The sequence below is a fragment of the Cetorhinus maximus genome, chromosome 20 (genome assembly GCF_964194155.1).
Source record: "Cetorhinus maximus chromosome 20, sCetMax3.hap1.1, whole genome shotgun sequence".
Lineage (NCBI taxonomy): Eukaryota > Metazoa > Chordata > Chondrichthyes > Lamniformes > Cetorhinidae > Cetorhinus > Cetorhinus maximus.
Window position 1 is genome coordinate 32,061,789 of NC_135898.1, and position 14,706 is coordinate 32,076,494.

General features: G+C 45.8%; 1 protein-coding gene and 1 non-coding gene across 2 annotated transcripts in view; both read left to right on the forward strand.

Annotated features, from left to right (window-relative positions):
- Window positions 1–14,706, forward strand: part of LOC144695011 (catenin alpha-3-like) — a 1,693,436-nt gene that overhangs the window by 249,044 nt on the left and 1,429,686 nt on the right. The window lies entirely within an intron of this gene.
- Window positions 6,471–6,632, forward strand: LOC144695104 (U1 spliceosomal RNA). The gene has a single exon (XR_013579868.1). It is a non-coding gene; the product is annotated as a U1 spliceosomal RNA (small nuclear RNA).

Here is a 14,706-nt window from a genome sequence, read left to right on the forward strand (position 1 = left end):
TCGCTGGCTAGACCAGCATTTATTGCCCATCCCTAATTGCCCTTGTTTAGAGGGCAATTTTAAGACTCAGCCACATTGCTGTGGGTCTGGATTCACATGCAGGCCAGACCGGGTGAGGATAGAAGATTTCCCTCCCTGAAGGATAGCAGTGAACTAGATGAGTTTTTACAAAAATTGACAATGGTTTTATGATCACCATCAGACTTTTAATTCCAGATTTTTATTGAACTCAAATTCCACCATCTGCCATTTGAACCCACATCCCTATAGCATTACCCTGGGTCTCCAGCATGCTGACCTAGTGATGCTACCACTATGCCGCCAGACTAGCAATCTAGAGGCCCAGGCTAATGCTCTGGGGACACTGGTTCAAATCCCATCATTGCAGCTGGTGGAATTTAAATTCAATTAATACATTTGGAATGTTAAAAAAAACCTAGTCTTGGTAATAGTGACCATGAAACCATTGTCGATGCTCATAAAACCCATCTGATTCACTAATGTCCTTTAGGGAAGGAAATCTGCCATCCTTACCTGGTCTGGCCTACATATAACTCTGGACTCACCACAATGTGGTTGATTCTTAAATGCCTCTGAAATGGCCTAGCAAGCCACTCAATTCTATAAAACTGCTACAGAAAAGTTAATAAGGAATGAAACCGGACAGATCACCCGGCATTGGCCTAGGCACTGGAAATGACAATGGCACCAAGTCACACACCATCACTGTCGCTGGGTCAAAATCCTGGAACTCCCTCCCTAACAGCACTGTGAGTGTGCCTACACCACATGGACTGCAGCAGTTCAAAAAGGCAGCTCCCCGCGAGCTTCTCAAGGTCAACTAGGGATGAGCAACAAACGCTAGGCTAGCCAGTGATTCCCATACCCCATCAAAGAATAAAATAAAATACAGACCATAAGACAAATGGAAAGATGCTTGAAATTGCATGACAGCAGTAAAGGAGATGTCAATATTTTGGCCATTTGATCGGAGCTAAAGAGCTACAGAGATCTCTCCCAGAAGAGTGGAGGGCAGCAGAAAAAGGGATCGACCTAGGTGGTCGTGACAGATGTCACAGAGTAGTTACAGACAAGCTACAGTGGATGTGTGAGGAAGGCGTAAGAAAGACAAGTGTGACACACCATGACAGCAGGTCTCCAGGGAGGAGTAGCTATTAGCAGGAGGGGACAGAAGCTTGTGGGAATTGGACACTGTTACGTTGTTGGGCACTCGGGATGCTCTACGACTTGATCTGAAGATTTCTCAGAGAGCTCCAGATCTCTGGTGGTAAACGTTGTTAAGTGCAATTTAAATTTAGAAAATGCTATTCTTAGGCCAGTTCAATCATTTAATTGGTTTTAACTCCGGGCAGGAGCAGTGTGTGGGGGTAGTTCCGAAATAGGCAGACGAGACTGGAGCATGGCCAGCCGATTTTAACTGCTGGGCCTCAGTTAATAGTGTGCACCTGCCTCATGCCAAAGCTGGCAGGAATGATACCAAGATCGATGGGAGCCAGACAGTGTTGCGGATGAGAGTTAAGTGCTGGTGAGCAAGGAGAGGCAAGGCTATGGTAGACGAAGACCACCAATCCAATTGAGAGACTAGGAACACTTCAGGCTCGCTCCGTCTCAAAACAATGCTCTAATCTTTTATAAAAAGTAACCTCCCTTACCCTGGCCTCTCCTGACCACTAGGTTGCCTCCAGCTAGGTTTCTCTGGTGTGTTTGGCACCAGGCTGGTCCTCCCAGCCCACACTGCTGTACAAATAGAACTGCAGCACTGACAATGCCACCTGCCTGCAACTTTTGCATTTCAATTAGGCCTCGTCTGCCTGGGGCAAGAAACTGGGCCGAATCAAAAGTTAATGGGGAAAATGATCCAGGCCAGGAATGGAGTCACCTAGACTGATCAATCTAATGGCCTGATTTTCACCACTCTCATGCACTGTTCCTTCTTGGTAAGGGCAGGTTAAAGTCAACCCCATTGTCTCGTGCATTTTAAAGTGGCTTAACTATGTCACAAGCTTCATTCCCAATAATATGACCTCAGCTTAATGGAGAAACCAAGCTGTTGACTGCAAGTTATTTGACTTGCCTTCATTGGTCCATCTTCTGCTCCTTCCTATTGGTCGCTGTTTAGCGACCACACCATATTTTAAGGAGATGTTATTTTAAAATTGCTGATTGCTTACCTTGAGATGTTTGGGTTGGTGCATTTCATTTATGATTTGTTGTTTTCTATGATTACAAACAGCGAACTGATCAAATACAGAAATAGAAATTTAGCTTGAATTGTACAGTGTGAGATCGATGTCTGTCACAAGAAGTAACATTGCGAAGTGGATGCAAGACTTTCCTACAATAAATTGCTTGGTACATGGAGTTTGTTCCTTTAGAAATGATCTGCTTGTTAAGCACTCTTCCGATTCTAAGACTGTAGCTGGTTGGATGAGCCTAGTTTCACCGAAACGCTTTTGTGGCTAAATAGCTCTAGTTATCATTACCAGCACCATGATTGGCCCTGTGCCCAATTGTGAGGAAGAAAGGTCAAGCAAAGTACCTGTACAAATAAAAGTACAACTAGAAAAACACAACTCAGAGTCCAGGGAAACCCAGAAGCTTCTTCGTGCAGCTGTGAGAACTGCTGCTTAATGTGAGGAGAAGGTAGTTCTGTAGCTCGTTCAGTGAGTGATAAACTATCTTTACGAGACTGTTTGGAAAACACTTACTTCCCTTTCTAGAAAGATCTCTTACAAACTTCTGTCAGATCCTTTCAGTTGACATGTCTACACCTCCATTTGCTGCAGTATGATCACAAGCCTTGTTAATCTGCCTGTTGTTGTATAAGTTATTTTGAGTCTTTCCTAATGCCCGTATAATGTCTCTCACCTAACCAGGTACAGCAAGTAATTAGGTAGGCAAATGGAATGTTAGTCTTTATTACAAGGGAGATGGAGTATAAAAGTAGGGGAGTCTTGCTACAACCGTATAGGCATTGATGAGACCACATTGAGGGCTGAATTTTACAGAGCTGTATTGCTCACCCTCGGACAGCAGCTGGCCCACATTAAGTACTAACATTCTGCGGGCAGTATGAGTGAGGTGAGAGTGGGACTTTTGCCCCCCAATGCGAGGAGGTCCCACCCTCCAAAGCTGCAGTCAATCCAACTGGCCGGCAGCTCGAGCAGTGTCAGAACCCCGTAGTGGTTGCTGCTGGGACTGCAAGCAGGCGCACAGATAAAGAGGCACGGCTTCTGGAGTGAGGTAAGTCCTGGGGTTTGGACAGAGAAGGACTGGGGAGCCTGGCAAGGGGATCGAAGGGGGATCTAGAGTTTGGAGGCTAGGCGGGGAGGAACAAAGGGGGGTGAGATATCATCTTGGACGGGGGGTGCAGCCCTTGATACACACCCCTCCCCCAAAGAATATATTCCCACCGCCCCCTTCTTCCTGCCTTTTGAGCAAATTTCCCAGTAGAGCAGCCTGCCCACTCCGGCCTGCCTGCCCAGGCCAGCCCTTCAATGGCATGGGCAGCATATTATTCAGGTCAGTTAGCTTGGTAACAAGATCAATTGATCATTAATTATTATTCAAAAATGGTGGGCAGGCTGCCAATTTCAATAACCGGCCACCTACCATATTATGGGGGACAGCTCGGAGGCGGGCGGGAAGGTGGTGGGCTTGCCACCCCTCGTATTTTACATACCCCACCTGCTGAAGACAAGCCCAGTGGGGGCTGTAAAATCCAGCCCCGAGAGTATTGTGCACCTGACTGCAGGCGGGATATACCTGCACTGGAAACAGATCATACAAGGTGCACTAGGCTGATTCCAGGAATGAAGGATGTTCTCTTATGAGGAAGAGTTGAGCAGGTTGGGCCGAAAGTCATCGGAGTTTAGAAGAATGAGAGGTGACCTTGTTGAAATATAAGATTCTGAGGAGGCTTGACAGGGTAGGCGCTGAGAGGATTCTTTATCTCTTCAGGGAATCTAGAACTAGGGAACACTGTTTCAGAATACGAGGCCTCCCATCTAAGATGGAGGTGAGGAGGAATTTCTTCCCTCAGAGGGTCGTAGGCCCTTGGAATTCTCTAGCCCAGACAGCAGTGGCGGCTGGGTCATTGAATACATTCAAGGCTGAATGAGACAGTTTTTCATTGACAAGGGACTCAAGTGTTATAGGGGAACAGGGTGGTGGAGTTGAGGCCACAATTAGATCAGCCATGATCTTATTGAATGGTGAGCAGTCTCGAGGGGCCAAATGGCCTACTCTATCTCTTATGTTCTTATTTCTCATTGCGTTCTTCAGTTATCTAAATCAGGGGTTCTCAATCTTTTTACTCTGAGGCCCTCCTCCTGTGTTATAAAAGTTCCACAGGCCCCCCTGGTAACACAACACTAGTATTTCTTTCCGTATGAAAATCCCCTCAGTGCCGTTCCCACTCACCACATTACTGCTGCTGTTGTTAATATCTGAGTACTGCAGAAAATACTTGTCCCTCATGCATGTTCCACTCCCTCTTACCCAATCACTGTACCCTCTTTCCAGCCTCTCTCTATCTTTCCCCCTCTGTTGCCATCTCAGCCTCCCTCTATCCTTCCCCCTCTATTGCCATCCCAGCCTCCTTCTATCCCTCCCCCTCAACCAACATCCTGGGGGGTTACCATTGACCAGAAACTGAACTGGACTAGCCATATAAATACTGTGGCTACAAGAGCAGGTCAGAGGCTAGGAATCGTGCGACGAGTAATTCACCTCCTGACTCCCCAAAGCCTGTCTGCCATCTACAAGGCACAAGTCAGGAATGTGATAGAATACTCCCCACTTGTCTGGATGAGTGCAGCTCCAACAACACTCAAGAAGCCTGACACCGTCCAGGACAAAGCAGGCCGCTTGATTGGCATCCCATCCACAAAAGTTCACTCCCTCCACTACTGACGCACAGTAGCAGCAGTGTGTACCGTCTACAAGATGCACTGCATGAATTCACCAAGGCTCCTTCAACAGCACCTTCCAAACCCATGACCACTACCATCTAGAAGGACAAGGGCAGCAGACAGATGGGAACACCACCACTTGGAAGTTCCCCTCCAAGTCACTCACCATCCTGACTTGAAAATATATCGCTGTTCCTTTACTGTCACTAACAGCACTGTGGGTGTCCCTACACCTCATGGACTGCAGTGGTTCAAGGAGGCAGCTCACCACCACCTTCTCAAGGGCAGCTAGGGATGGGTAATAAATGCTGGCCCAGCCAGCAAAGCCCACATCCCATGAATGAATAAAAAAAGCCTCTCTCTATCCTTCCCCTCTATCCCCCTTCCTCTATACCTCCCCCTCTATCCCCATCCCAGTCTCCCTTTATCCCCTTCAATCCCCTACATCCTCACTGACTGTTTCCAGCACATCAGCCTGAACTACTTCCCTGCCTATTTGTCAATCAGCCATCTTCCACCATCCCCAATGTTTTTATACTGAATAACCAGAAGTGAAAACAAACAAAAATGTAAAAAGCACAATGTTTTAAGACCTGAATCATTTATCATTTTTTAAAACCCGAAATTGCTCACAGCAACATCCGGATTGTTGTTAAATTTCTGGTGACTCCAGGGTAAATGCTGGAAAGTTGAAATCCTACCAGGAGGATGTGGACACTCCGGTCTGCCTGCAATCTCTCCTTGGTGGAGCAAGACTGCTCACTTTCCAGGTAGAGGCTCGCAGGGGAAGAATAAACAAGACTTGACACCAAAGGGCCACCAACACTTTTACAGCTGTATTTAAGATGTAACCTTCCACCCTGGCAGGTCACTTCTACGGTTTGGACATGAGAATTACGAAAAATAATAAGACTACACTCAAAACTCAAATTAAACACAAATCTCTTTATTAGATTTGAGCAATACAAGACACTTGTTACAATACCCCTGTCACAATGCATCACAAAAATGTTACAAGAGATATACATGTACAGTCGCCTAGCGAGCAGTCTGTCGATCGGACCTACAGCAGCTGACCAGGCTGCTTGGCAAACCACCAAATCACTCTTTTGGAACGATTTTTATCCCCTCCCTTCCCAGCGGGATGTTTCATTGACAAGTTCAAAATCAAGTTTAAACTACAGTTGCCCTTGAGGAGTCAACACGTCTTGACAATGGGCATATGTTGAAAACCCTTTCTGCATATCAGTTTCCTCGTGACTGTTTGAAGGTTAAGAGTAGCTTCTTGCTGAGATTGTAGAACAATAAAACAGCCCAGGCCCTTGTAAAGTCTAAGGTTCAGGCTTTTCACAAGCCATTTGTTTGGAGAATTCCGTCTGTCAAAAGTGCATAGACAAAACAAAAACAGAAAATGCTGGAAAAACTCAGCAGATCTGACAGCCTCGTGAAGAGAGAACCAGAGGTAACGTTTTGAGTCTGTATGACTCTTCTTCAGATCATGCCTGCTCATGCCTGTGCATCTAAAAAGATAGCGTCATACTTACCGGGCAGGGGAGGAACAATGATCATGAAGGTTGTGCTCCCATGAGGCTATCCCATTGCACTCCGGGTTTGCTGGCGCCTGAGATGTCCCCAAATACAGGATACTCGACTGCAAAATGTGTGATAGTGGGGGAACTGCGTTCGCGCTTTCCCCTGAGGAAAAAAATAAAAACCTATCGTCAATCAACGTCAGCTTGTTCCTTTCGTGCAGTTTTCAGAACCCTTAAGACCAAATGAATTAGCATGTTTCAAATATACCAATCCCTTATCTTCATGCTTTCAGACAGTCCCTAGGTTTTGGGGAATATAAAACTTTTCCGAAGTTCTGACAATATCAAAGTGAAGTATAGCTCTCAAACATCTTTTATTGCTGGTTTTATGATTTTTTTTGAGAGTATTTTACCAGTGACTCTGTCTGTCATGAAGAAAATCCCAGCCGACAACCAACATTCTGTAACTTCATTTAAATGATCGATGCTCCCCTTGGGTTGAATAGTTTCTGCAAATCTCAACCGCAAATTTGGATTAAAAGCATGATTAAGACAGTCAAAGATATGACAGCCTTTAACAACTACCCGGTGGGACTGAATACTGAAGGCAGCAGGGGAGAGAATAATGGGGGTAGGGTTGAATGAGACAGTGTAGGGTAGTTAATGGAGCCTGAAAACGGTTTCAGTTCCTGCTGGCAGTAAGGGCCAATCCCCATTGTTCCCACTCTTTTCCCGCCACAAGAGCTGTTTGCAGCCCTCCGTCTTCCAGTTCCTTTCCGATTTGCAGCTGCCACCTATTCCCAAGCTCCATCTGGTTGACAATCGCGACTGTGCGAATTACGTAGCCTGGACAAAAAGAAATCAGATATGAACTGATATCAATGTCGGTGCGCGTGGAGCAGCTACCGGCCGATTTCAGTGGTCGGAGGATGCATGAACTGGGTGGGTCCCAGTTGCCACTGGTGACGATGGCACTGGGAGGATTCAGGGTGTGAGGAGAGGATTAGGAGGGTAACTACCCCAATTAACCTGGGATTTGGGGTAACACAAGCCCATGCAGCATGGTGTTAGGATAAAGGGTGGATAGAATATACAGTGGGAGCCTGGGGATTTGTGTTGAGTGACCAGCGAGCTCTGCTTCCTTTCCCTCTCAGTGAGGGGGCCTGGACTCAGCAGCAGCTGCCCTGCTCACCGCAAAGGGGCACCAAGTTGGAGCTGGAGTTTGCTCAGCTTGATCGAGGGTTGCCAACTCTCCAGGATTGGCCTGGAGTCTGCAGGAATTGAAGATCAATCTCCAGGACACTGCTAGTGCAACCCTGGAGAAAAATCATCAGGGAATTAAAATTTTCTTCTTGACATTTTCTTTGATTACAGGGGTGAAAAAGCTGTTTGGCTGACAGTCACCGTCCAATTGGGTAATGAGTCTTTTTTGCTTTCCAATTGGTGTAGGAAAGCAGCGCGTCACAAGGATGGGATGTGTTGGCCGACCTAATGGCTGGAGCGTGGGGGTCAAGTCATGTGACGAAACCTCCAGGAATCCATTTAATCACAGTTGGCAACCCTAGCTTGATCCCACCTTTACACAATGGTGTATTTTTCTTTAAAAAAAAAACCTGAACGTTTTTGAAAAGTTTTGAAACCCTCTCTGGATGAGAACCCCTGAACAAAGTTGCCTTCTGTTTGTCCTCCCTAACCTTGTATCTCACATGTCTAGCTGCAGTTCTGCGTCCTTCCAATCTCACTGTGCTTTTGGTCTTGCTATCTTGAGAATTCTCTCCTTATCCAGTAAAATAGCTTTAGATGTGGTTCTTTTTTTCTGTTCTATTTTAAGCGCAGTTCCCAAGTAATTTTCCCTGAGGTTTCTTACAGCTACAAAATTTACCATCTCAAAGATAAAAGCAAAATACTGTGGATGCTGGAGATCAAGTTCTGGTATAACTCTCCAGATCTGGCAGCATCTGCGGAGAGAGAAACAGAGTTAATGCTTTGAATCAAATGTAACTCTTCTTAAGAACATAAGAAATAGGAACAGGAGTAGGCCATTCGGCCCCTCAAGCCTGCTCTGCAATTTAATAAGATCATGGCTGATCTTCTTGTGTTTCGATTTCCACATTCCCATCTAACCCCGATAACTTTTGATTCCCTTGCCTAACAGGAATCTATCTACCTCTGCCTTAAAAATATTCAATGACCCCGCCTCCACCACCTTCGGAGGCAGAGTTCCAACCCTCTGAGAGAAAAAAATTCTCATCTCTGACCTAAAAGGGCAACCCCTAAGTTTGAAACAGTGCCCCCTAGTCCTGGACTCACCCAGAAGAGGAAACATCCTTTTGACATCTACCTTGTCAAGGCCGTTCAGGATCTTGTATACTTCAATCAAATCACCCCTCACACTTCTAAACTAAAGTGGAAACAAGCTCAGTCTGTCCAACCTTTCCTCATAAAACAGCCCACTCATTCCAGGTATCAATCTAGTAAGCATCCTCTGAAACACCTCCAATGCATTTACATCCTTCCGTAAATAAGGAGACCAAAACTGCACATAGTATTCGAGATGCGATCTCACCAATGCCCTGTGTAACTGAAGCATAACATCCTTACTTTTATAGCAAAAACAAAAATACCTGGAAAAACTCAGCAGGTCTGACAGCATCTGCGGAGAGGGATACAGTTGACGTTTCGAGTCCGTATGACCTTTCATCAGAACTAAGACATATAGAAATGAGATGAAATATAAGCTGGTAGAAGGGGGTGGGACAGGAGAGCTCAATAGGGGGTCAGTGATAGGTGGAGGCCAAGAAGAGACTGCCAAAGATGTCATAGACAAAAGGACAAAGGGGTGTTGATGGTGGTGATATTATCTAAAGGATGTGCTAATGGGGACATTAAGGGAAGCAAGCTAGTGGCAGATGGCCCTAGTGTGGGTGGGGTGGGGGGAAGGGATCGAAATGGGCTAAAAGGTGGAGATGAAACAATAGATTGAAATAAATTTAAAAATAGGAGGGAAAAGAAAAAAATACAGTTGTAAAAAAATTATAAATCATTGGAAAAAGGAGGATCGGAAAGGAGGTTTTTACTTTTATGTCCAACCCCTCTCGTAATAAAGGATAGCATTCCATTAACCTTAATTACTTGCTGTACCTGCATACTAACTTTTTGTGACTCATGTACTAGAACACCTAGATCCTTCTGCACCTCAGAACTATGCAGCCATTCTCCATTTAAGTAACAAAAACAGAAACAGAAATACCAGGAAAAACTCAGCAGGTCTGGTAGCATCAGCGGAGAAGAGCACAGTTGATGTTTCGAGTCCTCATGAACCTTCAGTTCTGTTGAAAGGTCATGAGGACTCGAAACGTCAACTGTGCTCTTCTCTGCCAATGCTGCCAGACCTGCTGAGTTTTTCCAGGTATTTTTGTTCCTGTTTTTGTTTTGGATTTCCAGCATCCACAGTTTTTTGTTTTTTTATCTCCATTTAAGTAATACTCTGCTTTTTTGTTCTTCCTGCCAAAGTGAACAACTTCACGTTTCCCCACATCAAGCTCCATTTTCCAGAACTTTGCCCACTCACTCAACCTATCTATATCCATCTGCAACCTCCTCATGTCCTTTTCATAACATACTTTCTTACCTTTCTTTGTGTCATCTGCAAACTTAGCTACCAGGTCTTCACTCCTCTCATTTAAGTCATTGATGTAAATCATAATAAGTTGCGGCCCCAGTACAGACCCCTGTGGGACTCCACTCGTCACATCCTGCCAATCAGAAAAAGGCCCATTTATGCATACTCTGTTTTCTGCCAGCCAATCTTCTATCCATGCTAATATGTTACTCCCTACACCGTGCGCTTTTATTTTCCGTAGCAATCTTTGATGTGGCACCTTATCAAATGCCTTCTGGAAATCCAAGTATAGTATGTCTACAGGCTCCCCTTTATCCACAGCACATGTTACTCCTTCAAAAAACTACAATAAATTAGTTAAACATAATTTTCCTTTTACAAAACCATGCTGACTCTTCCTGATTGCCGTAAACTGTTCTCAGTGCCCAGCTATATTCTTAACGATCGATTCGAATAACTTCCCCATGACAGACGTCAAACTAACTGGCCTATAGTTTTCTGCCTCCCTCCCTTCTTGAATAGATGGATTATATTTGCTACTTTCCAGTCTGATGCGACCTTTCTGAAATCTAGCGAATTTTTGGAAATTAACACCAGCGTATCAACTACCTCATTAGCCACCCCTTAAGACCCTAGGATGTAATCCATGGACCTGGAGACTTGCCAGGCCACAGCTTCATCAATTTGCTCAGTACTGTTTCCCTAGTGATTTCAATTTCACCAAGTTCCTCTCTCCCTTTCACCTCCTGATTTGCAGCTATTACTGGAATGTTTTTTGTATCCTCCATAGTGAACACAGAAGCAAAATATTTGTTCATTTCTTCTGCCATTTCCTTATTATATATTATTAACTCCCCACTGTCACTTTCTAGAGGACCAACACTCACTTTACTTACTCTTTTCCTTTTTAAGTACCTGTAGAAACACTTGCTACCTGATTCTTAGGAACACAACCCTTCTCAAAGTCCTGACCCTGTCAGAAGGTAGGTTTTAACTGAGCTTAGAAAATAACAGATTTACCAACCTAATGGTTACTAGATCGAAAAAAAATCTCCACATTACTGGCGGACATTTTGGACCCTGTCACCAGCCTGAGTCGGGATCAGGATAGAATCTAAACTGGGGGAGGTGATGGCGTAGTGGTATTGTATCACAGAATCACACAGTGCAGAAGAGGCCCTTCGGCCCATCGAGTCTGCACTGACACATGAGAAACACCTGACGTACCTACCTAATCCCATTTACCAGCACTTGGCCCATAGCCTTGAATTTTATGACATGCCAAGTGCTCATCCAGGTACTTTTTAAAGGATGTGAGGCAATCTGCCTCCACCACCCTCCCAGGCACCTCATTCCAGACCGTCACCACCCTCTGGAAAAATGTTTTTCCTCACATCCCCCCTAAACCTCCTGCCCCTCACCTTGAACTTATGTCCCCTCGTGACTGACCCTTCAACTAAGGGAACAGCTGCTCCCTTTCCACCCTGTCTATGCCCCTCTTAACCTTGTACACCTCGATCAGGTCGCCCCTCAGTCTTCTCTGCTCCAATGAAAACAGCCCAAGTCTATTGAACCTCTCTTCATAACTTAAATGTTTCATCCCAGGCAACATCCTGGTGAATCTCCTCTGCACTGGAGTGCAATCACATCCTTCCTATAATGTGGCGACCAGAACTGCACACAGTACTCCAGCTGTGGCCTCACCAAGGTTCTATACAACTCCAACATGACCTCACCACTTTTGTAATCTATGCCTCGACTGATAAAGGCAAGTGTCCCATATGCATTTTTCACCACCCCACTAATATGCCCCTCCACCTTCAGAGATCTATGGACACACACGCCAAGGTCCCTTTGTTCCTCAGAACTTCCTAGTGTCATGCCGTTCATTGAATACTTCCTTGTCAAATTACTCCTTCCAAAGTGTATCACCTCACACTTTTCAGGGTTAAATTCCATCTGCCACTTATCTGTCCATTTGACCATCCCGTCTATATCTTCCTGTTAGCCCAAGACACTCAACCTCACTGTTAACCACCCGGCCAATCTTTGTGTCATCCGCAAACTTACTAATCCCACCCCCCACATTGACATCTATGTTGTTTATATAAATGACGAATAATAGGGGACCGAGCACAGATCCCTGTGGTACGCCACTGGACACTGGCTTCCAGTCACTAAAGCAGACTTCTGTCATCACTCTGTCTCCTACAACTAAGCCAATTTTGAATCTACCTTATCAAATTACCCTGTATCCCATGTGTATGTGCATTGTAGCTGGACCAGTAGTCCAGACACCCATGGTAATGCCTTGGGATTAGGGTTAGGCAGATGGTAAAATTTGAATTCAGTAAAAATCTGGAATTTAAAGTCTAATGATGACCATGGAACCATTGTTGATTGTTATAAAAATCCATCTGGTTCACTAATGTTCTTTAGGGAACGAAATCTGTCATCTTTACCTGGCCTGGCCTACAAATGACATGTGACTCCAGACCCACAGCAATGTGGTTGACTTTTAAATACCCTCTGAAATGTCCTAGCAAGCCACTCAGTTGTAACAAACTGCTACAAAGTCATAAAAAAGGAATGAAACCGGATAAACCACCTGGCATCGACCTAGGCACTGGAAATGACAAGGCAATCTCAGCCCTGTCGACCCTGAAAAGTCCTCCTTACTAACATCAAAGTCCTCCTTACTAATGTCTGGGGGGCTCGTGCCAAAATTGGGAGAGCTGTCTCACAGACTAGTCAAGCAACAGCCTGACACAGTCATCCTCACGGAATCATACCTTACAGATAATGTTCCAGGCACTATCACCATCCTTGGGTATGTCCTGTCCCACCGGCAGTACAGACCCAGCAGAGGTGGTGGCACAGTGGTATACAGTCAAGAGAAACTTTCCCTGGCATCAGGTCAAACATGGGCAAACCTCCTGCTGATTATCACGTACCGCCCTCCCTCAGCTGATGAATCAGTGCTCCTCCATGTTGAACACCACTTGGAGGAAGCACTGAGGGTGGCAAAGGTGCAGAATATACTCTGGGTTGGGGACTTCAATGTCCATCACCAGGAATGGCTCAGTAGCACCACTAGCTGGCTGAGTCCTAAAGGACATAGCTGCTAGATTGAGTCTGCAGCAGGTGGTGTGGGAACCTACAAGAGGGAAGAAACAGGCTTGACCTCATCCTCACTGACCTGCCTACCGCAGATGTACCTGTCCATGACACTATCAGTAGGAGTGACCACTGTGGAGACGAAGTCCCGCCTTCACATTGAGGATACCCTCCATTGTGTTGTGTGGCATTACCACCATGCTAAATGGGATAGCTTTTGAACAGATCTAGCAACTCAAAGCTGGGCATCCATGAGGCACTGTGGGCCATCAGTAGCAGCAGAATTGTACTCGAACACAATCTGTAACCTCATGGCCTGGCAAATCCCCCACTCTACAATTACCATCAAGCCAGGGGATCAACCCTGGTTCAATGAAGAGTGTAGGAGGGCATGCCAGGAGCAGCACCAGGCATACCTAAAAATGAGGTGTCAACCTGGTGAAGCTATAACATAGGACTACTTGCATATCAAATAGCATAAGCAGCAGGTGATAGACAGGGCTAATCGATCCCACAACCAACGGATCAGATCTAAGCTCTGCATTCCTGCCACGTCCAGTCATGAATGGTGTTGGACAATTAAACAATTCACTGGAGGAGGAGGCTCCACAAATATCCCCATCCTCGATGATGGAGGAGCCCAGCACAGCAGTGCAAAAGATAAGGCTGAAGCATCTGCTATAATCTTCAGCCAGAAGTGCCGAGTGGATGATCCATCTCGGCCTCCTCCGGAAGTCCCCAGCATCACAGATGCCAGTCTTCAGTTAGTTCGATTCACTCCACGTGATTTCAAGATTCAGCTGAAGGCACTGGATACTGCAAATGCTATGGGCCCTGACAATATTCCCGCAATAGTACTGAAGACTTGTTGCTCCAGAACTTGCCGCACCCCTAGCCAAGTTGTTCTAGTTCAGCTACAACACTGGCATCTACCTGGCTATGTGGAAAATTGCCCACGTATGTCATGTGCACAAAAAGCAGGACAAATCCAACTTGGCCAATTACCGCCCCATCAGTCTACTCTCCACCATCAGTAAAGTAATGGAAGAGGTCATCAATAATGCTATCAAGCAGCACTTGCTTAGCAATAACCTGCTCACTGATGCCCAGTTTGGGTTCCGCCAGGGCCACTCAGCTCCTGACCTCATTACAGCCTTGGTTCAAACATGGACAAAAGAACTGAACTCCCGGGGTGTGGTGAGAGTGACTGCCCTTGACATCAAGGCTGCATTTGACAGAGTGTGGCATCAAGGAGCCCCAGCAAAATTGGGGTCAATGGGAATCAGGGGGAAACTCTCTGCTGGTTGGAGTCATACCTAGCCCAAAGGAAGATGGTTGTGGTTGTTGGAGGTCAGTCATCTCAGCTCCAGGACAGGGTAGTGTCCTCGGTCCAACCATCTTCAGCTGCTTCATCAATGACCTTCCTTCCATCATAAGGTCAGGAGTGAGGATGTTTGCTGATGATTGCACAATGTTCGGCACCATTCGCGACTCCTCAGAT